The sequence below is a fragment of the Salmo salar genome, chromosome 14 (assembly GCF_965601325.2).
Source record: "Salmo salar chromosome 14, fSalSal1, whole genome shotgun sequence".
NCBI classification, from domain to species: domain Eukaryota; kingdom Metazoa; phylum Chordata; class Actinopteri; order Salmoniformes; family Salmonidae; genus Salmo; species Salmo salar.
In genome coordinates this window covers 84,874,429-84,897,102 of record NC_138304.1, presented here as the reverse complement: position 1 = coordinate 84,897,102, position 22,674 = coordinate 84,874,429, and positions in this window count along the sequence as shown.

Below are 22,674 nucleotides of genomic sequence, written 5' to 3'. Positions count from 1 at the left end.
AGGGGGGAAATATAGGCTAGATAGAGTAAAAGAGGGGGGGAAATATAGATAGAGTAAAAGAGGGGGGAAATATAGGCTAGACAGAGTAAAAGAGGGGGGAAATATAGGCTAGATAGAGTAAAAGAGGGGGGAAATATAGGCTAGACAGAGTAAAAGAGGGGGGAATATAGGCTAGATAGAGTAAAAGAGGGGGGAAATATAGGCTAGACAGAGTAAAAGAGGGGGGAAATATAGATAGAGTAAAAGAGGGGGGAAATACTAGACAGAGTAAAAGAGGGGGGAAATATAGGCTAGATAGAGTAAAAGAGGGGGGAAATATAGGCTAGACAGAGTAAAAGAGGGGGGAAATATAGGCTAGATAGAGTAAAAGAGGGGGGAAATATAGGCTAGATAGAGTAAAAGAGGGGGGAAATATAGGCTAGATAGAGTAAAAGAGGGGGGGAAATATAGGCTAGATAGAGTAAAAGAGGGGGGAAATATAGGCTAGATAGAGTAAAAGAGGGGGGAAATATAGGCTAGACAGAGTAAAAGAGGGGGGAAATATAGGCTAGATAGAGTAAAAGAGGGGGGAAATATAGGCTAGACAGAGTAAAAGAGGGGGGAAATATAGAAGAGTAAAAGAGGGGGAAATATAGGCTAGACAGAGTAAAAGAGGGGGGAAATATAGGCTAGAGTAAAGAGGGGGATAAGAAGGTAGGGGGGGAAATAGGCTAGATAGAGTAAAAGAGGGGGGAAATATAGGCTAGACAGAGTAAAAGAGGGGGGAAATATAGGCTAGACAGAGTAAAAGAGGGGGGAAATATAGGCTAGACAGAGTAAAAGAGGGGGGAAATATAGGCTAGACAGAGTAAAAGAGGGGGGGAAATATAGATAGAGTAAAAGAGGGGGGAAATATAGGCTAGACAGAGTAAAAGAGGGGGGAATATAGGCTAGATAGAGTAAAAGAGGGGGGAAATATAGGCTAGACAGAGTAAAAGAGGGGGGAAATATAGGCTAGATAGAGTAAAAGAGGGGGGAAATATAGGCTAGATAGAGTAAAAGAGGGGGGAAATATAGGCTAGACAGAGTAAAAGAGGGGGGAATATAGATAGAGTAAAGAGGGGGAAATATAGGCTAGACAGAGTAAAAGAGGGGGGAAATATAGGCTAGACAGAGTAAAAGAGGGGGGAAATATAGGCTAGACAGAGTAAAAGAGGGGGGGAAATATAGATAGAGTAAAAGAGGGGGGAAATATAGGCTAGACAGAGTAAAAGAGGGGGGAAATATAGGCTAGATAGAGTAAAAGAGGGGGGAAATATAGGCTAGACAGAGTAAAAGAGGGGGGAAATATAGGCTAGATAGAGTAAAAGAGGGGGGAAATATAGGCTAGACAGAGTAAAAGAGGGGGGAAATATAGGCTAGACAGAGTAAAAGAGGGGGGAAATATAGGCTAGATAGAGTAAAAGAGGGGGGAAATATAGATAGAGTAAAAGAGGGGGGAATCTAGATAGAGTAAAAGAGGGGGGAAATATAGGCTAGACAGAGTAGAAGAGGGGGAAATATAGGCTAGACAGAGTAAAAGAGGGGGGAAATATAGGCTAGACAGAGTAAAAGAGGGGGGAAATATAGGCTAGACAGAGTAAAAGAGGGGGGGAAATATAGATAGAGTAAAAGAGGGGGGAAATATAGGCTAGACAGAGTAAAAGAGGGGGGAAATATAGGCTAGACAGAGTAAAAGAGGGGGGAAATATAGGCTAGATAGAGTAAAAGAGGGGGGAAATATAGATAGAGTAAAAGAGGGGGGAAATATAGGCTAGACAGAGTAAAAGAGGGGGGAAATATAGGCTAGATAGAGTAAAAGAGGGGGGAAATATAGGCTAGACAGAGTAAAAGAGGGGGGAAATATAGGCTAGATAGAGTAAAAGAGGGGGGAAATATAGGCTAGACAGAGTAAAAGAGGGGGGAAATATAGGCTAGACAGAGTAAAAGAGGGGGGAAATATAGGCTAGACAGAGTAAAAGAGGGGGGAAATATAGGCTAGACAGAGTAAAAGAGGGGGGGAAATATAGATAGAGTAAAAGAGGGGGGAATATAGGCTAGATAGAGTAAAAGAGGGGGGAAATATAGATAGAGTAAAAGAGGGGGGAAATAAAGGCTAGATAGAGTAAAAGAGGGGGGAAATATAGGCTAGACAGAGTAAAAGAGGGGGGAAATATAGGCTAGACAGAGTAAAAGAGGGGGGAAATATAGGCTAGACAGAGTAAAAGAGGGGGGGAAATATAGATAGAGTAAAAGAGGGGGGAAATATAGGCTAGACAGAGTAAAAGAGGGGGGAAATATAGGCTAGATAGAGTAAAAGAGGGGGGAAATATAGGCTAGACAGAGTAAAAGAGGGGGGAAATATAGGCTAGATAGAGTAAAAGAGGGGGGAAATATAGGCTAGACAGAGTAAAAGGGGGGAAATATAGTAGAGTAAAAGAGGGGGGAAATATAGGCTAGACAGAGTAAAAGAGGGGGGAAATATAGATAGAGTAAAAGAGGGGGGAAATATAGGCTAGATAGAGTAAAAGAGGGGGGAATATAGGCTAGACAGAGTAAAAGAGGGGGGAAATATAGGCTAGACAGAGTAAAAGAGGGGGGAAATATAGGCTAGATAGAGTAAAAGAGGGGGGGAAATATAGGCTAGATAGAGTAAAAGAGGGGGGAAATATAGGCTAGATAGAGTAAAAGAGGGGGGAAATATAGGCTAGACAGAGTAAAAGAGGGGGGAAATAGGCTAGATAGAGTAAAAGAGGGGGGAAATATAGGCTAGACAGAGTAAAAGAGGGGGGGAAATATAGATAGAGTAAAAGAGGGGGGAAATATAGGCTAGACAGAGTAAAAGAGGGGGGAAATATAGGCTAGATAGAGTAAAAGAGGGGGGAGATATAGGCTAGACAGAGTAAAAGAGGGGGGAAATATAGGCTAGATAGAGTAAAAGAGGGGGGAAATATAGGCTAGACAGAGTAAAAGAGGGGGGAAATATAGGCTAGATAGAGTAAAAGAGGGGGGAAATATAGGCTAGACAGAGTAAAAGAGGGGGGAAATATAGGCTAGATAGAGTAAAAGAGGGGGGAATATAGGCTAGACAGAGTAAAAGAGGGGGGAAATATAGGCTAGACAGAGTAAAAGAGGGGGAAATATAGGCTAGATAGAGTAAAAGAGGGGGGAAATATAGGCTAGACAGAGTAAAAGAGGGGGGAAATATAGGCTAGATAGAGTAAAAGAGGGGGGAAATATAGGCTAGACAGAGTAAAAGAGGGGGGAAATATAGGCTAGATAGAGTAAAAGAGGGGGGAAATATAGGCTAGATAGAGTAAAAGAGGGGGGAAATATAGGCTAGACAGAGTAAAAGAGGGGGGAAATATAGGCTAGACAGAGTAAAAGAGGGGGGAAATATAGGCTAGACAGAGTAAAAGAGGGGGGAAATATAGGCTAGACAGAGTAAAAGAGGGGGGGAATATAGGCTAGATAGAGTAAAAGAGGGGGGAAATATAGGCTAGACAGAGTAAAAGAGGGGGGAAATATAGATAGAGTAAAAGAGGGGGGAATATAGGCTAGACAGAGTAAAAGAGGGGGGAAATATAGGCTAGATAGAGTAAAAGAGGGGGGAAATATAGGCTAGACAGAGTAAAAGAGGGGGGAAATATAGGCTAGACAGAGTAAAAGAGGGGGGAAATATAGGCTAGACAGAGTAAAAGAGGGGGGAAATATAGGCTAGACAGAGTAAAAGAGGGGGGAAATATAGGCTAGACAGAGTAAAAGAGGGGGGAAATATAGGCTAGACAGAGTAAAAGAGGGGGGGAAATATAGATAGAGTAAAAGAGGGGGGAAATATAGGCTAGACAGAGTAAAAGAGGGGGGAAATATAGGCTAGATAGAGTAAAAGAGGGGGGAAATATAGGCTAGACAGAGTAAAAGAGGGGGGAAATATAGGCTAGATAGAGTAAAAGAGGGGGGAAATATAGGCTAGACAGAGTAAAAGAGGGGGGAAATATAGGCTAGATAGAGTAAAAGAGGGGGGAAATATAGGCTAGACAGAGTAAAAGAGGGGGGAAATATAGGCTAGACAGAGTAAAAGAGGGGGGAAATATAGGCTAGACAGAGTAAAAGAGGGGGGGAAATATAGGAGCTAGACAGAGTAAAAGAGGGGGGAAATATAGATAGAGTAAAAGAGGGGGGAAATATAGGCTAGACAGAGTAAAAGAGGGGGGAAATATAGGCTAGATAGAGTAAAAGAGGGGGGAAATATAGGCTAGACAGAGTAAAAGAGGGGGGAAATATAGGCTAGACAGAGTAAAAGAGGGGGGAAATATAGGCTAGATAGAGTAAAAGAGGGGGGAAATATAGGCTAGACAGAGTAAAAGAGGGGGGAAATATAGGCTAGATAGAGTAAAAGAGGGGGGAAATATAGGCTAGACAGAGTAAAAGAGGGGGGAAATATAGGCTAGACAGAGTAAAAGAGGGGGGAAATATAGGCTAGATAGAGTAAAAGAGGGGGGAAATATAGGCTAGACAGAGTAAAAGAGGGGGGAATATAGGCTAGATAGAGTAAAAGAGGGGGGAAATATAGGCTAGACAGAGTAAAAGAGGGGGAAATATAGGCTAGACAGAGTAAAAGAGGGGGGAAATATAGGCTAGACAGAGTAAAAGAGGGGGGAAATATAGGCTAGACAGAGTAAAAGAGGGGGGGAAATATAGATAGAGTAAAAGAGGGGGGAAATATAGGCTAGACAGAGTAAAAGAGGGGGGAAATATAGGCTAGATAGAGTAAAAGAGGGGGGAAATATAGGCTAGACAGAGTAAAAGAGGGGGGAAATATAGGCTAGACAGAGTAAAAGAGGGGGGAAATATAGGCTAGACAGAGTAAAAGAGGGGGGAAATATAGATAGAGTAAAAGAGGGGGGAAATATAGGCTAGACAGAGTAAAAGAGGGGGGAAATATAGATAGAGTAAAAGAGGGGGGAAATATAGGCTAGACAGAGTAAAAGAGGGGGGAAATATAGGCTAGATAGAGTAAAAGAGGGGGGAAATATAGGCTAGACAGAGTAAAAGAGGGGGGAAATATAGGCTAGACAGAGTAAAAGAGGGGGGAAATATAGGCTAGACAGAGTAAAAGAGGGGGGAATATAGGCTAGATAGAGTAAAAGAGGGGGGAAATATAGGCTAGACAGAGTAAAAGAGGGGGGGAAATATAGATAGAGTAAAAGAGGGGGGAAATATAGGCTAGACAGAGTAAAAGAGGGGGGAAATATAGGCTAGATAGAGTAAAAGAGGGGGGAAATATAGGCTAGACAGAGTAAAAGAGGGGGGAAATATAGGCTAGATAGAGTAAAAGAGGGGGGAAATATAGGCTAGACAGAGTAAAAGAGGGGGGAAATATAGGCTAGACAGAGTAAAAGAGGGGGGAAATATAGGCTAGACATAGAGATAGAGTAAAAGAGGGGGGAAATATAGGCTAGATAGAGTAAAAGAGGGGGGAATATAGGCTAGATAGAGTAAAAGAGGGGGGAAATATAGGCTAGACAGAGTAAAAGAGGGGGGAAATATAGGCTAGATAGAGTAAAAGAGGGGGGAAATATAGGCTAGACAGAGTAAAAGAGGGGGGAAATATAGGCTAGATAGAGTAAAAGAGGGGGGAAATATAGGCTAGATAGAGTAAAAGAGGGGGGAAATATAGGCTAGACAGAGTAAAAGAGGGGGGAAATATAGGCTAGATAGAGTAAAAGAGGGGGGAAATATAGGCTAGACAGAGTAAAAGAGGGGGGAAATATAGGCTAGATAGAGTAAAAGAGGGGGGAAATATAGGCTAGACAGAGTAAAAGAGGGGGGAAATATAGGCTAGACAGAGTAAAAGAGGGGGGGAAATATAGGCTAGATAGAGTAAAAGAGGGGGGAAATATAGGCTAGATAGAGTAAAAGAGGGGGGAAATATAGGCTAGATAGAGTAAAAGAGGGGGGAAATATAGGCTAGATAGAGTAGAAGAGGGGGAAATATAGGCTAGACAGAGTAAAAGAGGGGGGAAATATAGGCTAGATAGAGTAAAAGAGGGGGGAGATATAGGCTAGACAGAGTAAAAGAGGGGGGAAATATAGGCTAGATAGAGTAAAAGAGGGGGGAGATATAGGCTAGACAGAGTAAAAGAGGGGGGGAAATATAGGCTAGATAGAGTAAAAGAGGGGGGAAATATAGGCTAGACAGAGTAAAAGAGGGGGGAAATATAGGCTAGACAGAGTAAAAGAGGGGGGAAATATAGGCTAGACAGAGTAAAAGAGGGGGGAAATATAGGCTAGACAGAGTAAAAGAGGGGGGAAATATAGGCTAGATAGAGTAAAAGAGGGGGGAAATATAGGCTAGACAGAGTAAAAGAGGGGGGAAATATAGATAGAGTAAAAGAGGGGGGAAATATAGGCTAGACAGAGTAAAAGAGGGGGGAAATATAGGCTAGATAGAGTAAAAGAGGGGGGAAATATAGGCTAGACAGAGTAAAAGAGGGGGGAAATATAGGCTAGACAGAGTAAAAGAGGGGGGAAATATAGGCTAGACAGAGTAAAAGAGGGGGGAAATATAGCTAGAGTAAAAGAGGGGGGAAATATAGGCTAGACAGAGTAAAAGAGGGGGGAAATATAGGCTAGATAGAGTAAAAGAGGGGGAAATATAGGCTAGATAGAGTAGAAGAGGGGGAAATATAGGCTAGACAGAGTAAAAGAGGGGGGAAATATAGGCTAGACAGAGTAAAAGAGGGGGGAAATATAGGCTAGACAGAGTAAAAGAGGGGGGGAAATATAGATAGAGTAAAAGAGGGGGGAAATATAGGCTAGACAGAGTAAAAGAGGGGGGAAATATAGACAGAGTAAAAGAGGGGGGAAATATAGATAGAGTAAAAGAGGGGGGAAATATAGGCTAGACAGAGTAAAAGAGGGGGGAAATATAGGCTAGATAGAGTAAAAGAGGGGGGAAATATAGGCTAGACAGAGTAAAAGAGGGGGGAAATATAGGCTAGATAGAGTAAAAGAGGGGGGAAATATAGGCTAGATAGAGTAAAAGAGGGGGGAAATATAGGCTAGACAGAGTAAAAGAGGGGGGAAATATAGGCTAGACAGAGTAAAAGAGGGGGGAAATATAGGCTAGACAGAGTAAAAGAGGGGGGAAATATAGGCTAGACAGAGTAAAAGAGGGGGGAAATATAGATAGAGTAAAAGAGGGGGGAAATATAGACAGAGTAAAAGAGGGGGGAAATATAGATAGAGTAAAAGAGGGGGGAAAAAGGCTAGAAAGTAAAGGGGGGGAAATATAGGCTAGACAGAGTAAAAGAGGGGGGAAATATAGGCTAGACAGAGTAAAAGAGGGGGGAAATATAGGCTAGATAGAGTAAAAGAGGGGGGAAATATAGGCTAGATAGAGTAAAAGAGGGGGGAAATATAGGCTAGACAGAGTAAAAGAGGGGGGAAATATAGGCTAGACAGAGTAAAAGAGGGGGGAAATATAGGCTAGACAGAGTAAAAGAGGGGGGAAATATAGGCTAGACAGAGTAAAAGAGGGGGGAAATATAGGCTAGACAGAGTAAAAGAGGGGGGGAAATATAGATAGAGTAAAAGAGGGGGGAAATATAGGCTAGACAGAGTAAAAGAGGGGGGAAATATAGGCTAGATAGAGTAAAAGAGGGGGAAATATAGGCTAGACAGAGTAAAAGAGGGGGGAAATATAGGCTAGACAGAGTAAAAGAGGGGGGAAATATAGGCTAGATAGAGTAAAAGAGGGGGGAAATATAGGCTAGACAGAGTAAAAGAGGGGGGAAATATAGGCTAGACAGAGTAAAAGAGGGGGGAAATATAGGCTAGACAGAGTAAAAGAGGGGGGAAATATAGGCTAGACAGAGTAAAAGAGGGGGGGAAATATAGATAGAGTAAAAGAGGGGGGAAATATAGGCTAGACAGAGTAAAAGAGGGGGGAAATATAGATAGAGTAAAAGAGGGGGGAAATATAGGCTAGACAGAGTAAAAGAGGGGGGAAATATAGGCTAGATAGAGTAAAAGAGGGGGGAAATATAGGCTAGACAGAGTAAAAGAGGGGGGAAATATAGGCTAGATAGAGTAAAAGAGGGGGGAAATATAGGCTAGATAGAGTAAAAGAGGGGGGAAATATAGGCTAGATAGAGTAAAAGAGGGGGGAAATATAGGCTAGATAGAGTAAAAGAGGGGGGAAATATAGGCTAGACAGAGTAAAAGAGGGGGGAAATATAGGCTAGACAGAGTAAAAGAGGGGGGAAATATAGGCTAGACAGAGTAAAAGAGGGGGGAAATATAGATAGAGTAAAAGAGGGGGGAAATATAGGCTAGACAGAGTAAAAGAGGGGGGAAATATAGATAGAGTCAAAGAGGGGGGAATTAGGCTAGATAAGTAAAAGAGGGGGGAAATATAGGCTAGACAGAGTAAAAGAGGGGGGAAATATAGGCTAGACAGAGTAAAAGAGGGGGGAAATATAGGCTAGACAGAGTAAAAGAGGGGGGAAATATAGGCTAGACAGAGTAAAAGAGGGGGGAAATATAGATAGAGTAAAAGAGGGGGGAAATATAGGCTAGACAGAGTAAAAGAGGGGGGAAATATAGATAGAGTAAAAGAGGGGGGAAATATAGGCTAGACAGAGTAAAAGAGGGGGGAAATATAGGCTAGATAGAGTAAAAGAGGGGGGAAATATAGGCTAGACAGAGTAAAAGAGGGGGGAAATATAGGCTAGACAGAGTAAAAGAGGGGGGAAATATAGGCTAGACAGAGTAAAAGAGGGGGGAAATATAGGCTAGACAGAGTAAAAGAGGGGGGAAATATAGGCTAGACAGAGTAAAAGAGGGGGGGAATATAGGCTAGATAGAGTAAAAGAGGGGGGAAATATAGGCTAGACAGAGTAAAAGAGGGGGGAAATATAGGCTAGATAGAGTAAAAGAGGGGGGAAATATAGGCTAGATAGAGTAAAAGAGGGGGGAAATATAGGCTAGACAGAGTAAAAGAGGGGGGAAATATAGGCTAGATAGAGTAAAAGAGGGGGGAAATATAGGCTAGACAGAGTAAAAGAGGGGGGAAATAGCTAGAAGAGTAAAAGAGGGGGGAAATATAGGCTAGACAGAGTAAAAGAGGGGGGAAATATAGATAGAGTAAAAGAGGGGGGAAATATAGGCTAGATAGAGTAAAAGAGGGGGGAAATATAGGCTAGATAGAGTAAAAGAGGGGGGGAATATAGGCTAGATAGAGTAAAAGAGGGGGGAAATATAGGCTAGACAGAGTAAAAGAGGGGGGAAATATAGGCTAGACAGAGTAAAAGAGGGGGGAAATATAGGCTAGACAGAGTAAAAGAGGGGGGGAAATATAGATAGAGTAAAAGAGGGGGGAAATATAGGCTAGACAGAGTAAAAGAGGGGGGAAATATAGGCTAGATAGAGTAAAAGAGGGGGGAAATATAGGCTAGACAGAGTAAAAGAGGGGGGAAATATAGGCTAGACAGAGTAAAAGAGGGGGGAAATATAGGCTAGACAGAGTAAAAGAGGGGGGAAATATAGGCTAGACAGAGTAAAAGAGGGGGGAAATATAGATAGAGTAAAAGAGGGGGGAAATATAGGCTAGACAGAGTAAAAGAGGGGGGAAATATAGGCTAGATAGAGTAAAAGAGGGGGGGAAATATAGGCTAGACAGAGTAAAAGAGGGGGGAAATATAGGCTAGATAGAGTAAAAGAGGGGGGAAATATAGGCTAGACAGAGTAAAAGAGGGGGGAAATATAGGCTAGACAGAGTAAAAGAGGGGGGAAATATAGGCTAGACAGAGTAAAAGAGGGGGGAAATATAGGCTAGACAGAGTAAAAGAGGGGGGAAATATAGGCTAGACAGAGTAAAAGAGGGGGGAAATATAGATAGAGTAAAAGAGGGGGGAAATAGGCTAGACAGAGTAAAAGAGGGGGGAAATACTAGATAGAGTAAAAGAGGGGGGAAATATAGGCTAGACAGAGTAAAAGAGGGGGGAAATATAGGCTAGATAGAGTAAAAGAGGGGGGAAATATAGGCTAGACAGAGTAAAAGAGGGGGGGAATATAGGCTAGATAGAGTAAAAGAGGGGGGAAATATAGGCTAGATAGAGTAAAGAGGGGGGAAATATAGGCTAGACAGAGTAAAAGAGGGGGGAAATATAGGCTAGACAGAGTAAAAGAGGGGGGAAATATAGATAGAGTAAAAGAGGGGGGAAATATAGGCTAGACAGAGTAAAAGAGGGGGGGAATATAGGCTAGATAGAGTAAAAGAGGGGGGAAATATAGGCTAGACAGAGTAAAAGAGGGGGGAAATATAGATAGAGTAAAAGAGGGGGGAAATATAGGCTAGACAGAGTAAAAGAGGGGGGAAATATAGGCTAGATAGAGTAAAAGAGGGGGGAAATATAGGCTAGACAGAGTAAAAGAGGGGGGAAATATAGGCTAGATAGAGTAAAAGAGGGGGGAAATATAGGCTAGACAGAGTAAAAGAGGGGGGAAATATAGATAGGGTAAAAGAGGGGGAAATATAGGCTAGACAGAGTAAAAGAGGGGGGAAATATAGATAGAGTAAAAGAGGGGGGAATATAGGCTAGACAGAGTAAAAGAGGGGGGAAATATAGATAGAGTAAAGAGGGGGGAATATAGGCTAGATAGAGTAAAAGAGGGGGGAAATATAGGCTAGACAGAGTAAAAGAGGGGGGAAATATAGGCTAGATAGAGTAAAAGAGGGGGGAAATATAGGCTAGACAGAGTAAAAGAGGGGGGAAATATAGGCTAGACAGAGTAAAAGAGGGGGGAAATATAGGCTAGATAGAGTAAAAGAGGGGGGAAATATAGGCTAGACAGAGTAAAAGAGGGGGGAAATATAGATAGAGTAAAAGAGGGGGGAAATATAGGCTAGACAGAGTAAAAGAGGGGGGAAATATAGGCTAGATAGAGTAAAAGAGGGGGGAAATATAGGCTAGACAGAGTAAAAGAGGGGGGAAATATAGGCTAGATAGAGTAAAAGAGGGGGGAAATATAGGCTAGACAGAGTAAAAGAGGGGGGAAATATAGGCTAGATAGAGTAAAAGAGGGGGGAAATATAGGCTAGACAGAGTAAAAGAGGGGGGAAATATAGGCTAGATAGAGTAAAAGAGGGGGGAAATATAGGCTAGATAGAGTAAAAGAGGGGGGAAATATAGGCTAGATAGAGTAAAAGAGGGGGGAAATATAGGCTAGATAGAGTAAAAGAGGGGGGAAATATAGGCTAGACAGAGTAAAAGAGGGGGGAAATATAGGCTAGATAGAGTAAAAGAGGGGGGAAATATAGGCTAGACAGAGTAAAAGAGGGGGGAAATATAGGCTAGATAGAGTAAAAGAGGGGGGAAATATAGGCTAGACAGAGTAAAAGAGGGGGGAAATATAGGCTAGATAGAGTAAAAGAGGGGGGAAATATAGGCTAGACAGAGTAAAAGAGGGGGGAAATATAGGCTAGATAGAGTAAAAGAGGGGGGAAATATAGGCTAGACAGAGTAAAAGAGGGGGGAAATATAGGCTAGATAGAGTAAAAGAGGGGGGAAATATAGGCTAGACAGAGTAAAAGAGGGGGGAAATATAGGCTAGATAGAGTAAAAGAGGGGGGAAATATAGATAGAGTAAAAGAGGGGGGAAATATAGGCTAGACAGAGTAAAAGAGGGGGGAAATATAGGCTAGATAGAGTAAAAGAGGGGGGAAATATAGGCTAGACAGAGTAAAAGAGGGGGGAAATATAGGCTAGACAGAGTAAAAGAGGGGGGAAATATAGATAGAGTAAAAGAGGGGGGAAATATAGGCTAGACAGAGTAAAAGAGGGGGGGAATATACTAGATAGAGTAAAAGAGGGGGGAAATATAGGCTAGATAGAGTAAAAGAGGGGGGAAATATAGGCTAGACAGAGTAAAAGAGGGGGGGAAATATAGATAGAGTAAAAGAGGGGGGAAATATAGGCTAGACAGAGTAAAAGAGGGGGGAAATATAGGCTAGATAGAGTAAAAGAGGGGGGAAATATAGGCTAGACAGAGTAAAAGAGGGGGGAAATATAGGCTAGATAGAGTAAAAGAGGGGGGAAATATAGGCTAGACAGAGTAAAAGAGGGGGGAAATATAGGCTAGACAGAGTAAAAGAGGGGGGAAATATAGGCTAGACAGAGTAAAAGAGGGGGGAAATATAGGCTAGACAGAGTAAAAGAGGGGGGAAATATAGGCTAGACAGAGTAAAAGAGGGGGGAAATATAGATAGAGTAAAAGAGGGGGGAAATATAGGCTAGACAGAGTAAAAGAGGGGGGAAATATAGATAGAGTAAAAGAGGGGGGAAATATAGGCTAGACAGAGTAAAAGAGGGGGGAAATATAGGCTAGACAGAGTAAAAGAGGGGGGAAATATAGGCTAGACAGAGTAAAAGAGGGGGGAAATATAGGCTAGACAGAGTAAAAGAGGGGGGAAATATAGATAGAGTAAAAGAGGGGGGAAATATAGGCTAGACAGAGTAAAAGAGGGGGGAAATATAGGCTAGAGTAAAAGAGGGGGGAAATATAGGCTAGACAGAGTAAAAGAGGGGGGAAATATAGGCTAGATAGAGTAAAAGAGGGGGGAAATATAGGCTAGACAGAGTAAAAGAGGGGGGAAATATAGATAGAGTAAAAGAGGGGGGAAATATAGGCTAGACAGAGTAAAAGAGGGGGGAAATATAGGCTAGATAGAGTAAAAGAGGGGGGAAATATAGGCTAGACAGAGTAAAAGAGGGGGGAAATATAGGCTAGATAGAGTAAAAGAGGGGGGAAATATAGGCTAGACAGAGTAAAAGAGGGGGGAAATATAGGCTAGACAGAGTAAAAGAGGGGGGAAATATAGGCTAGACAGAGTAAAAGAGGGGGGAAATATAGGCTAGACAGAGTAAAAGAGGGGGGAAATATAGATAGAGTAAAAGAGGGGGGAAATATAGGCTAGACAGAGTAAAAGAGGGGGGAAATATAGGCTAGATAGAGTAAAAGAGGGGGGAAATATAGGCTAGACAGAGTAAAAGAGGGGGGAAATATAGGCTAGATAGAGTAAAAGAGGGGGGAAATATAGGCTAGACAGAGTAAAAGAGGGGGGAAATATAGATAGAGTAAAAGAGGGGGGAAATATAGGCTAGACAGAGTAAAAGAGGGGGGAAATATAGATAGAGTAAAAGAGGGGGGAATATAGGCTAGACAGAGTAAAAGAGGGGGGAAATATAGATAGAGTAAAAGAGGGGGGAAATATAGGCTAGACAGAGTAAAAGAGGGGGGAAATATAGGCTAGAGTAAAAGAGGGGGAAATAGGCTAGAAGAGTAAAGAGGGGGAAATATAGGCTAGACAGAGTAAAAGAGGGGGGAAATATAGGCTAGACAGAGTAAAAGAGGGGGGAAATATAGGCTAGACAGAGTAAAAGAGGGGGGGAAATATAGATAGAGTAAAAGAGGGGGGAAATATAGGCTAGACAGAGTAAAAGAGGGGGGAATATAGGCTAGATAGAGTAAAAGAGGGGGGAAATATAGGCTAGACAGAGTAAAAGAGGGGGGAATATAGGCTAGACAGAGTAAAAGAGGGGGGAAATATAGGCTAGACAGAGTAAAAGAGGGGGGAAATATAGATAGAGTAAAAGAGGGGGGAAATATAGGCTAGACAGAGTAAAAGAGGGGGGAAATATAGATAGAGTAAAAGAGGGGGGAAATATAGGCTAGACAGAGTAAAAGAGGGGGGAAATATAGGCTAGACAGAGTAAAAGAGGGGGGAAATATAGGCTAGATAGAGTAAAAGAGGGGGGAAATATAGGCTAGATAGAGTAAAAGAGGGGGGGAAATATTGGCTAGATAGAGTAAAAGAGGGGGAAATATAGGCTAGATAGAGTAGAAGAGGGGGAAATATAGGCTAGACAGAGTAAAAGAGGGGGGAAATATAGGCTAGACAGAGTAAAAGAGGGGGGAAATATAGGCTAGACAGAGTAAAAGAGGGGGGAAATATAGATAGAGTAAAAGAGGGGGGAATATAGGCTAGAGTAAAAGAGGGGGAAATATGAGGTAGAGGGGGCTAGACAGAGTAAAAGAGGGGGGAAATATAGATAGAGTAAAAGAGGGGGGAAATATAGGCTAGACAGAGTAAAAGAGGGGGGTAATATAGGCTAGACAGAGTAAAAGAGGGGGGAAATATAGGCTAGACAGAGTAAAAGAGGGGGGAAATATAGGCTAGACAGAGTAAAAGAGGGGGGAAATATAGATAGAGTAAAAGAGGGGGGAAATATAGGCTAGACAGAGTAAAAGAGGGGGGAAATATAGGCTAGACAGAGTAAAAGAGGGGGGGAAATATAGATAGAGTAAAAGAGGGGGGAAATATAGGCTAGACAGAGTAAAAGAGGGGGGAAATATAGATAGAGTAAAAGAGGGGGGAAATATAGGCTAGATAGAGTAAAAGAGGGGGGAAATATAGGCTATACAGAGTAAAAGAGGGGGGAAATATAGGCTAGACAGAGTAAAAGAGGGGGGAAATATAGATAGAGTAAAAGAGGGGGGAAATATAGGCTACACAGAGTAAAAGAGGGGGGAAATATAGGCTAGATAGAGTAAAAGAGGGGGGGAAATATAGGCTAGACAGAGTAAAAGAGGGGGGAAATATAGGCTAGATAGAGTAAAAGAGGGGGGGAAATATAGGCTAGATAGAGTAAAAGAGGGGGGGAAATATAGGCTAGATAGAGTAAAAGAGGGGGGAAATATAGGCTAGATAGAGTAAAAGAGGGGGGAAATATAGGCTAGACAGAGTAAAAGAGGGGGGGAAATATAGATAGAGTAAAAGAGGGGGGAAATATAGGCTAGACAGAGTAAAAGAGGGGGGAAATATAGATAGAGTAAAAGAGGGGGGAAATATAGGCTAGACAGAGTAAAAGAGGGGGGGAATATAGGCTAGATAGAGTAAAAGAGGGGGGAAATATAGGCTAGACAGAGTAAAAGAGGGGGGAAATATAGGCTAGACAGAGTAAAAGAGGGGGGAAATATAGACAGAGTAAAAGAGGGGGGAAATATAGGCTAGACAGAGTAAAAGAGGGGGGAAATATAGATAGAGTAAAAGAGGGGGGAAATATAGGCTAGACAGAGTAAAAGAGGGGGGAAATATAGATAGAGTAAAAGAGGGGGGAAATATAGGCTAGACAGAGTAAAAGAGGGGGGAAATATAGATAGAGTAAAAGAGGGGGGAAATATAGGCTAGATAGAGTAAAAGAGGGGGGAGATATAGGCTAGACAGAGTAAAAGAGGGGGGAAATATAGGCTAGATAGAGTAAAAGAGGGGGGAGATATAGGCTAGACAGAGTAAAAGAGGGGGGAAATATAGGCTAGATAGAGTAAAAGAGGGGGGAAGTATAGGCTAGACAGAGTAAAAGAGGGGGGAAATATAGGCTAGATAGAGTAAAAGAGGGGGGAAATATAGGCTAGACAGAGTAAAAGAGGGGGGAAATATAGGCTAGATAGAGTAAAAGAGGGGGGGAAATATAGGCTAGATAGAGTAAAAGAGGGGGGGAAATATTGGCTAGATAGAGTAAAAGAGGGGGGAAATATAGGCTACACAGAGTAGAAGAGGGGGAAATATAGATAGAGTAAAAGAGGGGGGAAATATAGGCTAGACAGAGTAAAAGAGGGGGGGAAATATAGATAGAGTAAAAGAGGGGGGAAATATAGTCTAGACAGAGTAAAAGAGGGGGGGAAATATAGATAGAGTAAAAGAGGGGGGAGATATAGGCTAGACAGAGTAAAAGAGGGGGGAAATATAGATAGAGTCAAAGAGGGGGGAATTAAAGGCTAGATAAAGTAAAAGAGGGGGGAAATATAGGCTAGACAGAGTGAAAGAGGGGGGAAATATAGGCTAGATAGTGTAAAAGAGGGGGGGAAATATTGGCTAGATAGAGTAAAAGAGGGGGAAATATAGGCTAGATAGAGTAGAAGAGAGGGAAATATAGGCTAGACAGAGTAAAAGAGGGGGGAAATATAGGCTAGACAGAGTAAAAGAGGGGGGAAATATAGGCTAGATAGAGTAAAAGAGGGGGGAAAAATAGGCGAGACAGAGTAAAAGAGGGGGGGAATATAGATAGAGTAAAAGAGGGGGGAAATATAGGCTAGACAGAGTAAAAGAGGGGGGAAATATAGATAGAGTAAAAGAGGGGGGTAATATAGGCTAGACAGAGTAAAAGAGGGGGGATTATAGGCTAGACAGAGTAAAAGAGGGGGGAAATATAGATAGAGTAAAAGAGGGGGGAAATATAGGCTAGACAGAGTAAAAGAGGGGGGAAATATAGGCTAGACAGAGTAAAAGAGGGGGGAAATATAGGCTAGATAGAGTAAAAGAGGGGGGGAAATATAGGCTAGATACAGTAAAAGAGGGGGGCGAGATAGGCTAGACAGAGTAAAAGAGGGGGGAAATATAGGCTAGATAGAGTAAAAGAGGGGGGGAAATATAGGCTAGATAGAGTAAAAGAGGGGAGGAAATATAGGCTAGATAGAGTAAAAGAGGGGGGAAATATAGGCTAGATAGAGTAGAAGAGGGGGGAAATATAGGCTAGACAGAGTAAAAGAGGGGGGAAATATAGGCTAGAAAGAGTAAAAGAGGGGGGGAAATATAGGCTAGACAGAGTAAAAGAGGGGGGAAATATAGAGTAAAAGAGGGGGGAAATATAGGCTAGACAGAGTAAAAGAGGGGGAAAATATAGATATAGTAAAAGAGGGGGGAAATATAGGCTAGACAGAGTAAAAAAGGGGGGGAAATATAGATAGAGTAAAAGAGGGGGGAAGTATAGGCTAGACAGAGTGAAAGAGGGGGGAAATATAGGCTAGATAGAGTAAAAGAGGGGGGAAATATAGGCTAGACAGAGTAAAAGAGGGGGGGAAATATAGATAGAGTAAAAGAGGGGGGAAATATAGGCTAGACAGAGTAAAAGAGGTGGGAAATATAGGCTAGATAGAGTAAAAGAGGGGGGAAATATAGGCTAGACAGAGTAAAAGAGGTGGGAAATATAGGCTAGATAGAGTAAAAGAGGGGGAAAATATAGGCTAGACAGAGTAAAAGAGGGGGGAAATATAGATAGAGTAAAAGAGGGGGAAAATATAGGCTAGACAGAATAAAAGAGTTGGGAAATATAGGCTAGATAGAGTAAAAGAGGGGGGAAATATAGGCTAGACAGAGTAAAAGAGGGGGGAAATATAGGCTAGATAGAGTAAAAGAGGGGGGAAATATAGGCTAGATCGAGTAAAAGAGGGGGGGAAATATAGGCCAGATAGATTGAGACTGAAAAGGGAAATCATTTTGTTTCGTTACAGCCTTATTCAAAAATGGATAAAAAAAAAATTATCTTCAACCTACACAATACAATTTGACAAAGTGAAAACAGGTTTTTAGAAATGTTTTCATATGTATAAAAATAATGATACCTAATTTGCTATGAAACTCAGAATTGAGCTCAGGTGCATCCTATTTACATTGATCCTCCTTGATGTCAGTCCACCTGTGAAATTCAATTGATTGGACATTATTTGGAAAGGCACACACCTGTCCATATAAGGTCCCGCAGTTGACAGTGCATATTAGCAAAAACCAAGCCATGAGGTCAAAGGAATTGTCAGTAGAGCTCCGAGACAGGATTGCGGCGAGTCACAGATCTTTGGAAGGGTACCAAAAAATGTCTGCAGTATTGAAGGTCCCCAAGAACGCAGAGTCCTCCATCATTCTAAAATGGAAGAAGTATTGAATCACCAAGACTCTTCCTAGAGCTGGCCGGCCGGCTAAACTGAGCAATAGGGATAGAAGGGCCTTGGTCAGGGAGGAGACCAAGAACCCGATGGTCACTCTGATTGAGCTTGGAGAACCTTCCAGAAGAACAACCATCTCTGCAGGACTCCACCAATCAGGCCTTATGGTAGAGTGGCCAGACGGAAGCCACTCCTCAGTAAAAGGTACATGACAGCCCGCTTGGAGTTTGCCAAAAGGCACATAAAGGACTCTCAGACCGTGAGAAACAAGATTCTCTGGTCTGATGAAACCAAGATTGAGCTCTTTGGCCTGAATGCTAAGCGTCACATCTGGAGGAAACCTGGCACCATCCCTACGGTGAAGTATGGTGGTGGCAGCATCATGCTGTGGGGGTGTTTTTGAGCTGCAGGGACTGGGAGACTAGTCAGATCAAGGCAAAGATGAACGGAGCAAAGCACAGATCTTGATGAAAACCTACCCCAAGAGCACTTAGGACCTCAGACTGGTTTGACTTTTTACCTTCCAACAGGACAACGATCCTAAGCACACAGCCAAGATCATGCAGGAGTGGCTTCGGGACAAGTTTCTGAATGTGCTTGAGGGCCCAGCCAGAGCTTGAACCCGATCTCTGGAGAGACCTGAAGATAGCTGTGCAGCGACACTCCCCATCCAACCTGACAGAGCTTGAGAGGATCTGCAGAGAAATATGGGAGAAACACCCCAAATACAGGTGTGCCAAGCTTGTAGTGTCATACCCAAGAAGACTAGAGGCTGTAATCGCTGCCAAAGGTGCTTCAAAAAAGTACTGAGTAAAGGGTCCAAATACTTACGTAAATATGTTAGTTTTTTAGTTTTTTAATCAATTTCGACACGTCTAACCTGTTTTTGCTTTGTCATTAAGGTGTATTGTGCGTAGATTGAAAGCTTTTTTAAATACATTTTAGAATAAGTCTAACGTAACAAAATGTGGAAAAGGTCCCAAATAACACCATATTTCCAATAGAATGGCGCCAGAGGGGATGGCTGCCATTTTACCTGCTCCTAACCAACTGGGACATATTGTTAGTTTTTTCGCGTTTGTAACTTTAAAAAAAAAAACGTATTTTGTACATAATGTTGCTGCTACCATCTCTTATGACACAAATAACTTCTAGACATCAGAACAGCGATTACTCACCTCGAACTAGACAAAGATGTTTTCTTTAAATGAGTCCGACGCAAAGAATATACTGCTTTCTCAGGAACTGGCCAAAATCCCCGTCATTTGCGTGAAGAAAAGGTGTCGAAAAGGGGAGCGGAGGTTGGGCTGCTTTCTGAGAATTTGTAGGCGAGTGATTAAACCCCCTCTACCATCAGTCCTATTAGCCAACGTGCAATCATTGAATAACAAAATGGATGAGCTCCGATCAAGTATATCCTACCAAAGAGACATTAAAAACTTTAATATATGATGTTTCACCGAGTAGTGGCTGAACGATGACATAGAGCTGGCGGGGTTTTTGGTCCATCAGCAAGATAGAACAGCTGCCTCCCGTAAGACAAGGGGTGGCGGTCTGTGTATTTGTAAATAACAGCTGGTGCACAAAATCAAATATTAAGGAAGTCTCAAGGTTTTTCTCGCCTGAGGTAGAGTATCTCATGATAAGCTGTAGACCACACTATTTACCAAGAGTTTTCATCTATATTTGTCGTAGCTGTCTATTTACCACCACAAACCGATGCTGGCACTAAGACGGCACTCAACGAGCTGTATAAAGCCATAAGCAAACAGGAAAATGCTCATCCAGAGGTGACACTTCTAATGTCCGGGGACATTAATGCAGGGAAACTTAAATCCGTTTTACCTCATTTCTACCAGCATCTTAATTGTGCAACCAGAGGGGAAAAAAACTCTAGGCCACCTTTACTCCACACACAGAGATGCGTACAAAGCTATCCCTCGCCCTCCATTTGGCAACTCTGACCATAACTCTATCCACCTGATCCCTGCTTACAAGCAAAAACTAAAGCAGGGAGTACCAGTGACTTGCTCAATAAGTAAGTGGTCAGATGAGACAGATGCTAAATTACAGCCCTGTTTTGCTAGCACAGACTGGAATATGTTCCGGAATCTTCCGATGGCATTGAGGAGTACACCACATCAGTTGTGGCTTCATCAATAAGTGCATAGATGACATTGTCCGCACAGTGACCATACGTACATACCCCAAACAGAAGCCATGGATTACAGGCAACATCCGCACTGAGCTAAACGGTAGAACTGCCGCTTTCAAGGAGCGGGACTCTAACCTGGAAGCTTATAAGAAATCCCGTTATGCCCCCCCCCCCCCCCCCGACGAACCATCACAGGCAAAGCATCAATACAGGACTAAGATTGAATCGTACTACACTGGCTCCGACGCTCGTCGGATGTGGCAGGGCTTGCAAACTATTATGGATTACAAAGGGAAGCACAGCCGCGAGCTGCCCAGTGACACAAGCCTACCAGATGAGCTAAATAACTTCCATGCTCGCTTCGAGGCAAGCAACACTGAAGCATGCATGAGAGCACCAGCTGTTCCGGATGACTGTGTGATCACGCTCTCCGTAGCCAATGTGAGCAAGACCTTTAAACAGGTCAACATTCACAAGACCGCAAGGCCAGACGGATTACCATGACGTGTACTCTGAGCATGCGCTGACCAACTGGCAAGTGTCTTCACTGACATTTTCAACCTGTCCCTGACTGACTCTGTAATACCAACATGCTTTCAAGCAGACCATCGTAGTCCCTGTGCCCATGAACACTAAGGTAACCTGCCTAAAGTGCTTTGAAAGGCTGGTCATGGCTCACATCAACACCATTATCCCAGAAACCCTAGACCCACTCTAATTTGCATACTGTCTCAACAGATCCACAGATGATGCAATCTCTATTGCACTGCCCTTTCCCAGCTGGACAAAAGGAACACCTACATGAGAATGCTATTGACTACAGCTCAGCTCATTGACTACAGCTCAGCGTTCAACACCATAGTGCCCTCAAAGCTCATTACCAAACTAAGTACCCTGGGACTAAACACCTCCCTCTGCAAATGGATCCTGGACATCCTGATGTGCTGCCCCCTGGTGGTAAGGGTAGGTAACAACACATCTGCCACATTGATCATCAACACAGGGGCCCCTCAGGGAGGCATGCTCAATACCCTCCTGTATTCCCAGTTCACCCATGAGTGCATGGCCAAGCAAGACTCCAACACCATCATTAAGTTTGCAGATGACACAACAGTGGTAGGCCTGATCACCGGCAATGATGAGGCAGCCTACAGGGAGGAGGTCAGAGACCTGGCAGTGTGGTGGCAGCATAACAACCTCTCCCTCACCGTGATCAAGACAAAGAAGATGATTGTGGACTACAGAAAAAGGAGGACTGAGCACGTGCCCATTCTCATCGACGGGGCTGTAGTGAAGCAGGTTGAGAGGTTCAAGTTCCTTGGTGTCCACATCACTAACAAATTAACATGGTCCAAACACACCAAGACAGTCGTAAAGAGTGCATGACAACACCCATTTCCCCTCAGGAGACGGGAAAGATTTGGCATGGGTCCTCAGATCCTCAAAAGGTTCTACATCTGCACCACAGAGCATTCTGACTGGTTGCATCACCGCCTGCTATGGCAACTGCACGGCCTCCGACCACAAGGCACTACAGAGGATAGTGCGTAGGGCCCAGTACATCACTGCCATCCAGGACCTCTATACCAGGCGGTGTTAGAGGAAGGCCCCAAAAATTGCCAAGGACTCCAGCCACCCTAGTCATAGACTGTTCTTTCTGCTACCGCATGGCAAGTAGTACCAGAGCGCCAAGTCTAGGTCCAAAAGGCTTCTTAACAGCTTCTACCCCCAAACCATAAGACTCCTGAACAGTTAATCAAATGGCTACCCAGACTGTTTGCATTGTCCCCACCCCACCCCCCATTTTGACGCTGTCGCTACTCTGTTTATTATCCATGCATAGTCAATTTACATATTACCTCAACTACCTCGACTAACCGGTGCCCCCGCACATTGACTCTGTACCGGAACCCCCTGTATATAGCCTCGCTACTGTTATTTTATTGTTGCTCCTTAATTATTTGTTATATTTCCATTTTCTTAACTGCATTGTTTAAGGGCTTGTAAGTAAACATTTCACTGTAAGGTCTACACCTGTTGTGTTGACCTTCCATTGGTAATATGACACCATATTACCAATTTGGTTCAAAGGTAGCGCACCAGGAAATAGGGTGTCGTACTGTATGCCGACCAGTTGTTGTTGATGTGTGGAGTTTCAGAGTATTAAACTGACAAGAGCGGGGGGGGGGGGGGGGGGTAGAGAAAGCTTAGGCTGTAACCGTGTGTGTGTGTACCCCCTGCTCTGCTCTGCTCTGTCAGAGTGAGTGATGCCCAGTGCCTTTTAGCTACAGCTCTCTGTGCCAACTCACTAATACCATAATGACATGCTCCCTGGTAGGAACACATCATTCACTCTACTCCTCCTTGTACCTTTCTCACTCTGTCTACAGTACCATCATTCCTGCTTTCTCTACCTCCTCTCTATTTATCCTGCTACCTTCCTCTGCTGTTCTTTCTCCTCACACCTTTGTTTATCCATTTCTCTCTCGCTCGCTGTCAACTGGACTTTTAAAGTAGGCCTCCTCTTCAAGCTCTGGACTTTAAATGTTTCAGACGGTCACTTTAATCAAACAGTCTCTCAGGACCTAGACATTCCACGTGTTTGCTATTTGAAACCCAAAAAACGCAGTTACTGTAAATACTCTTGAGACCAGTGTACTTCATCTTACGTTAGTATTTCAATGACTGTCTCGAAACCCTATTCCCTATCTAGTGCA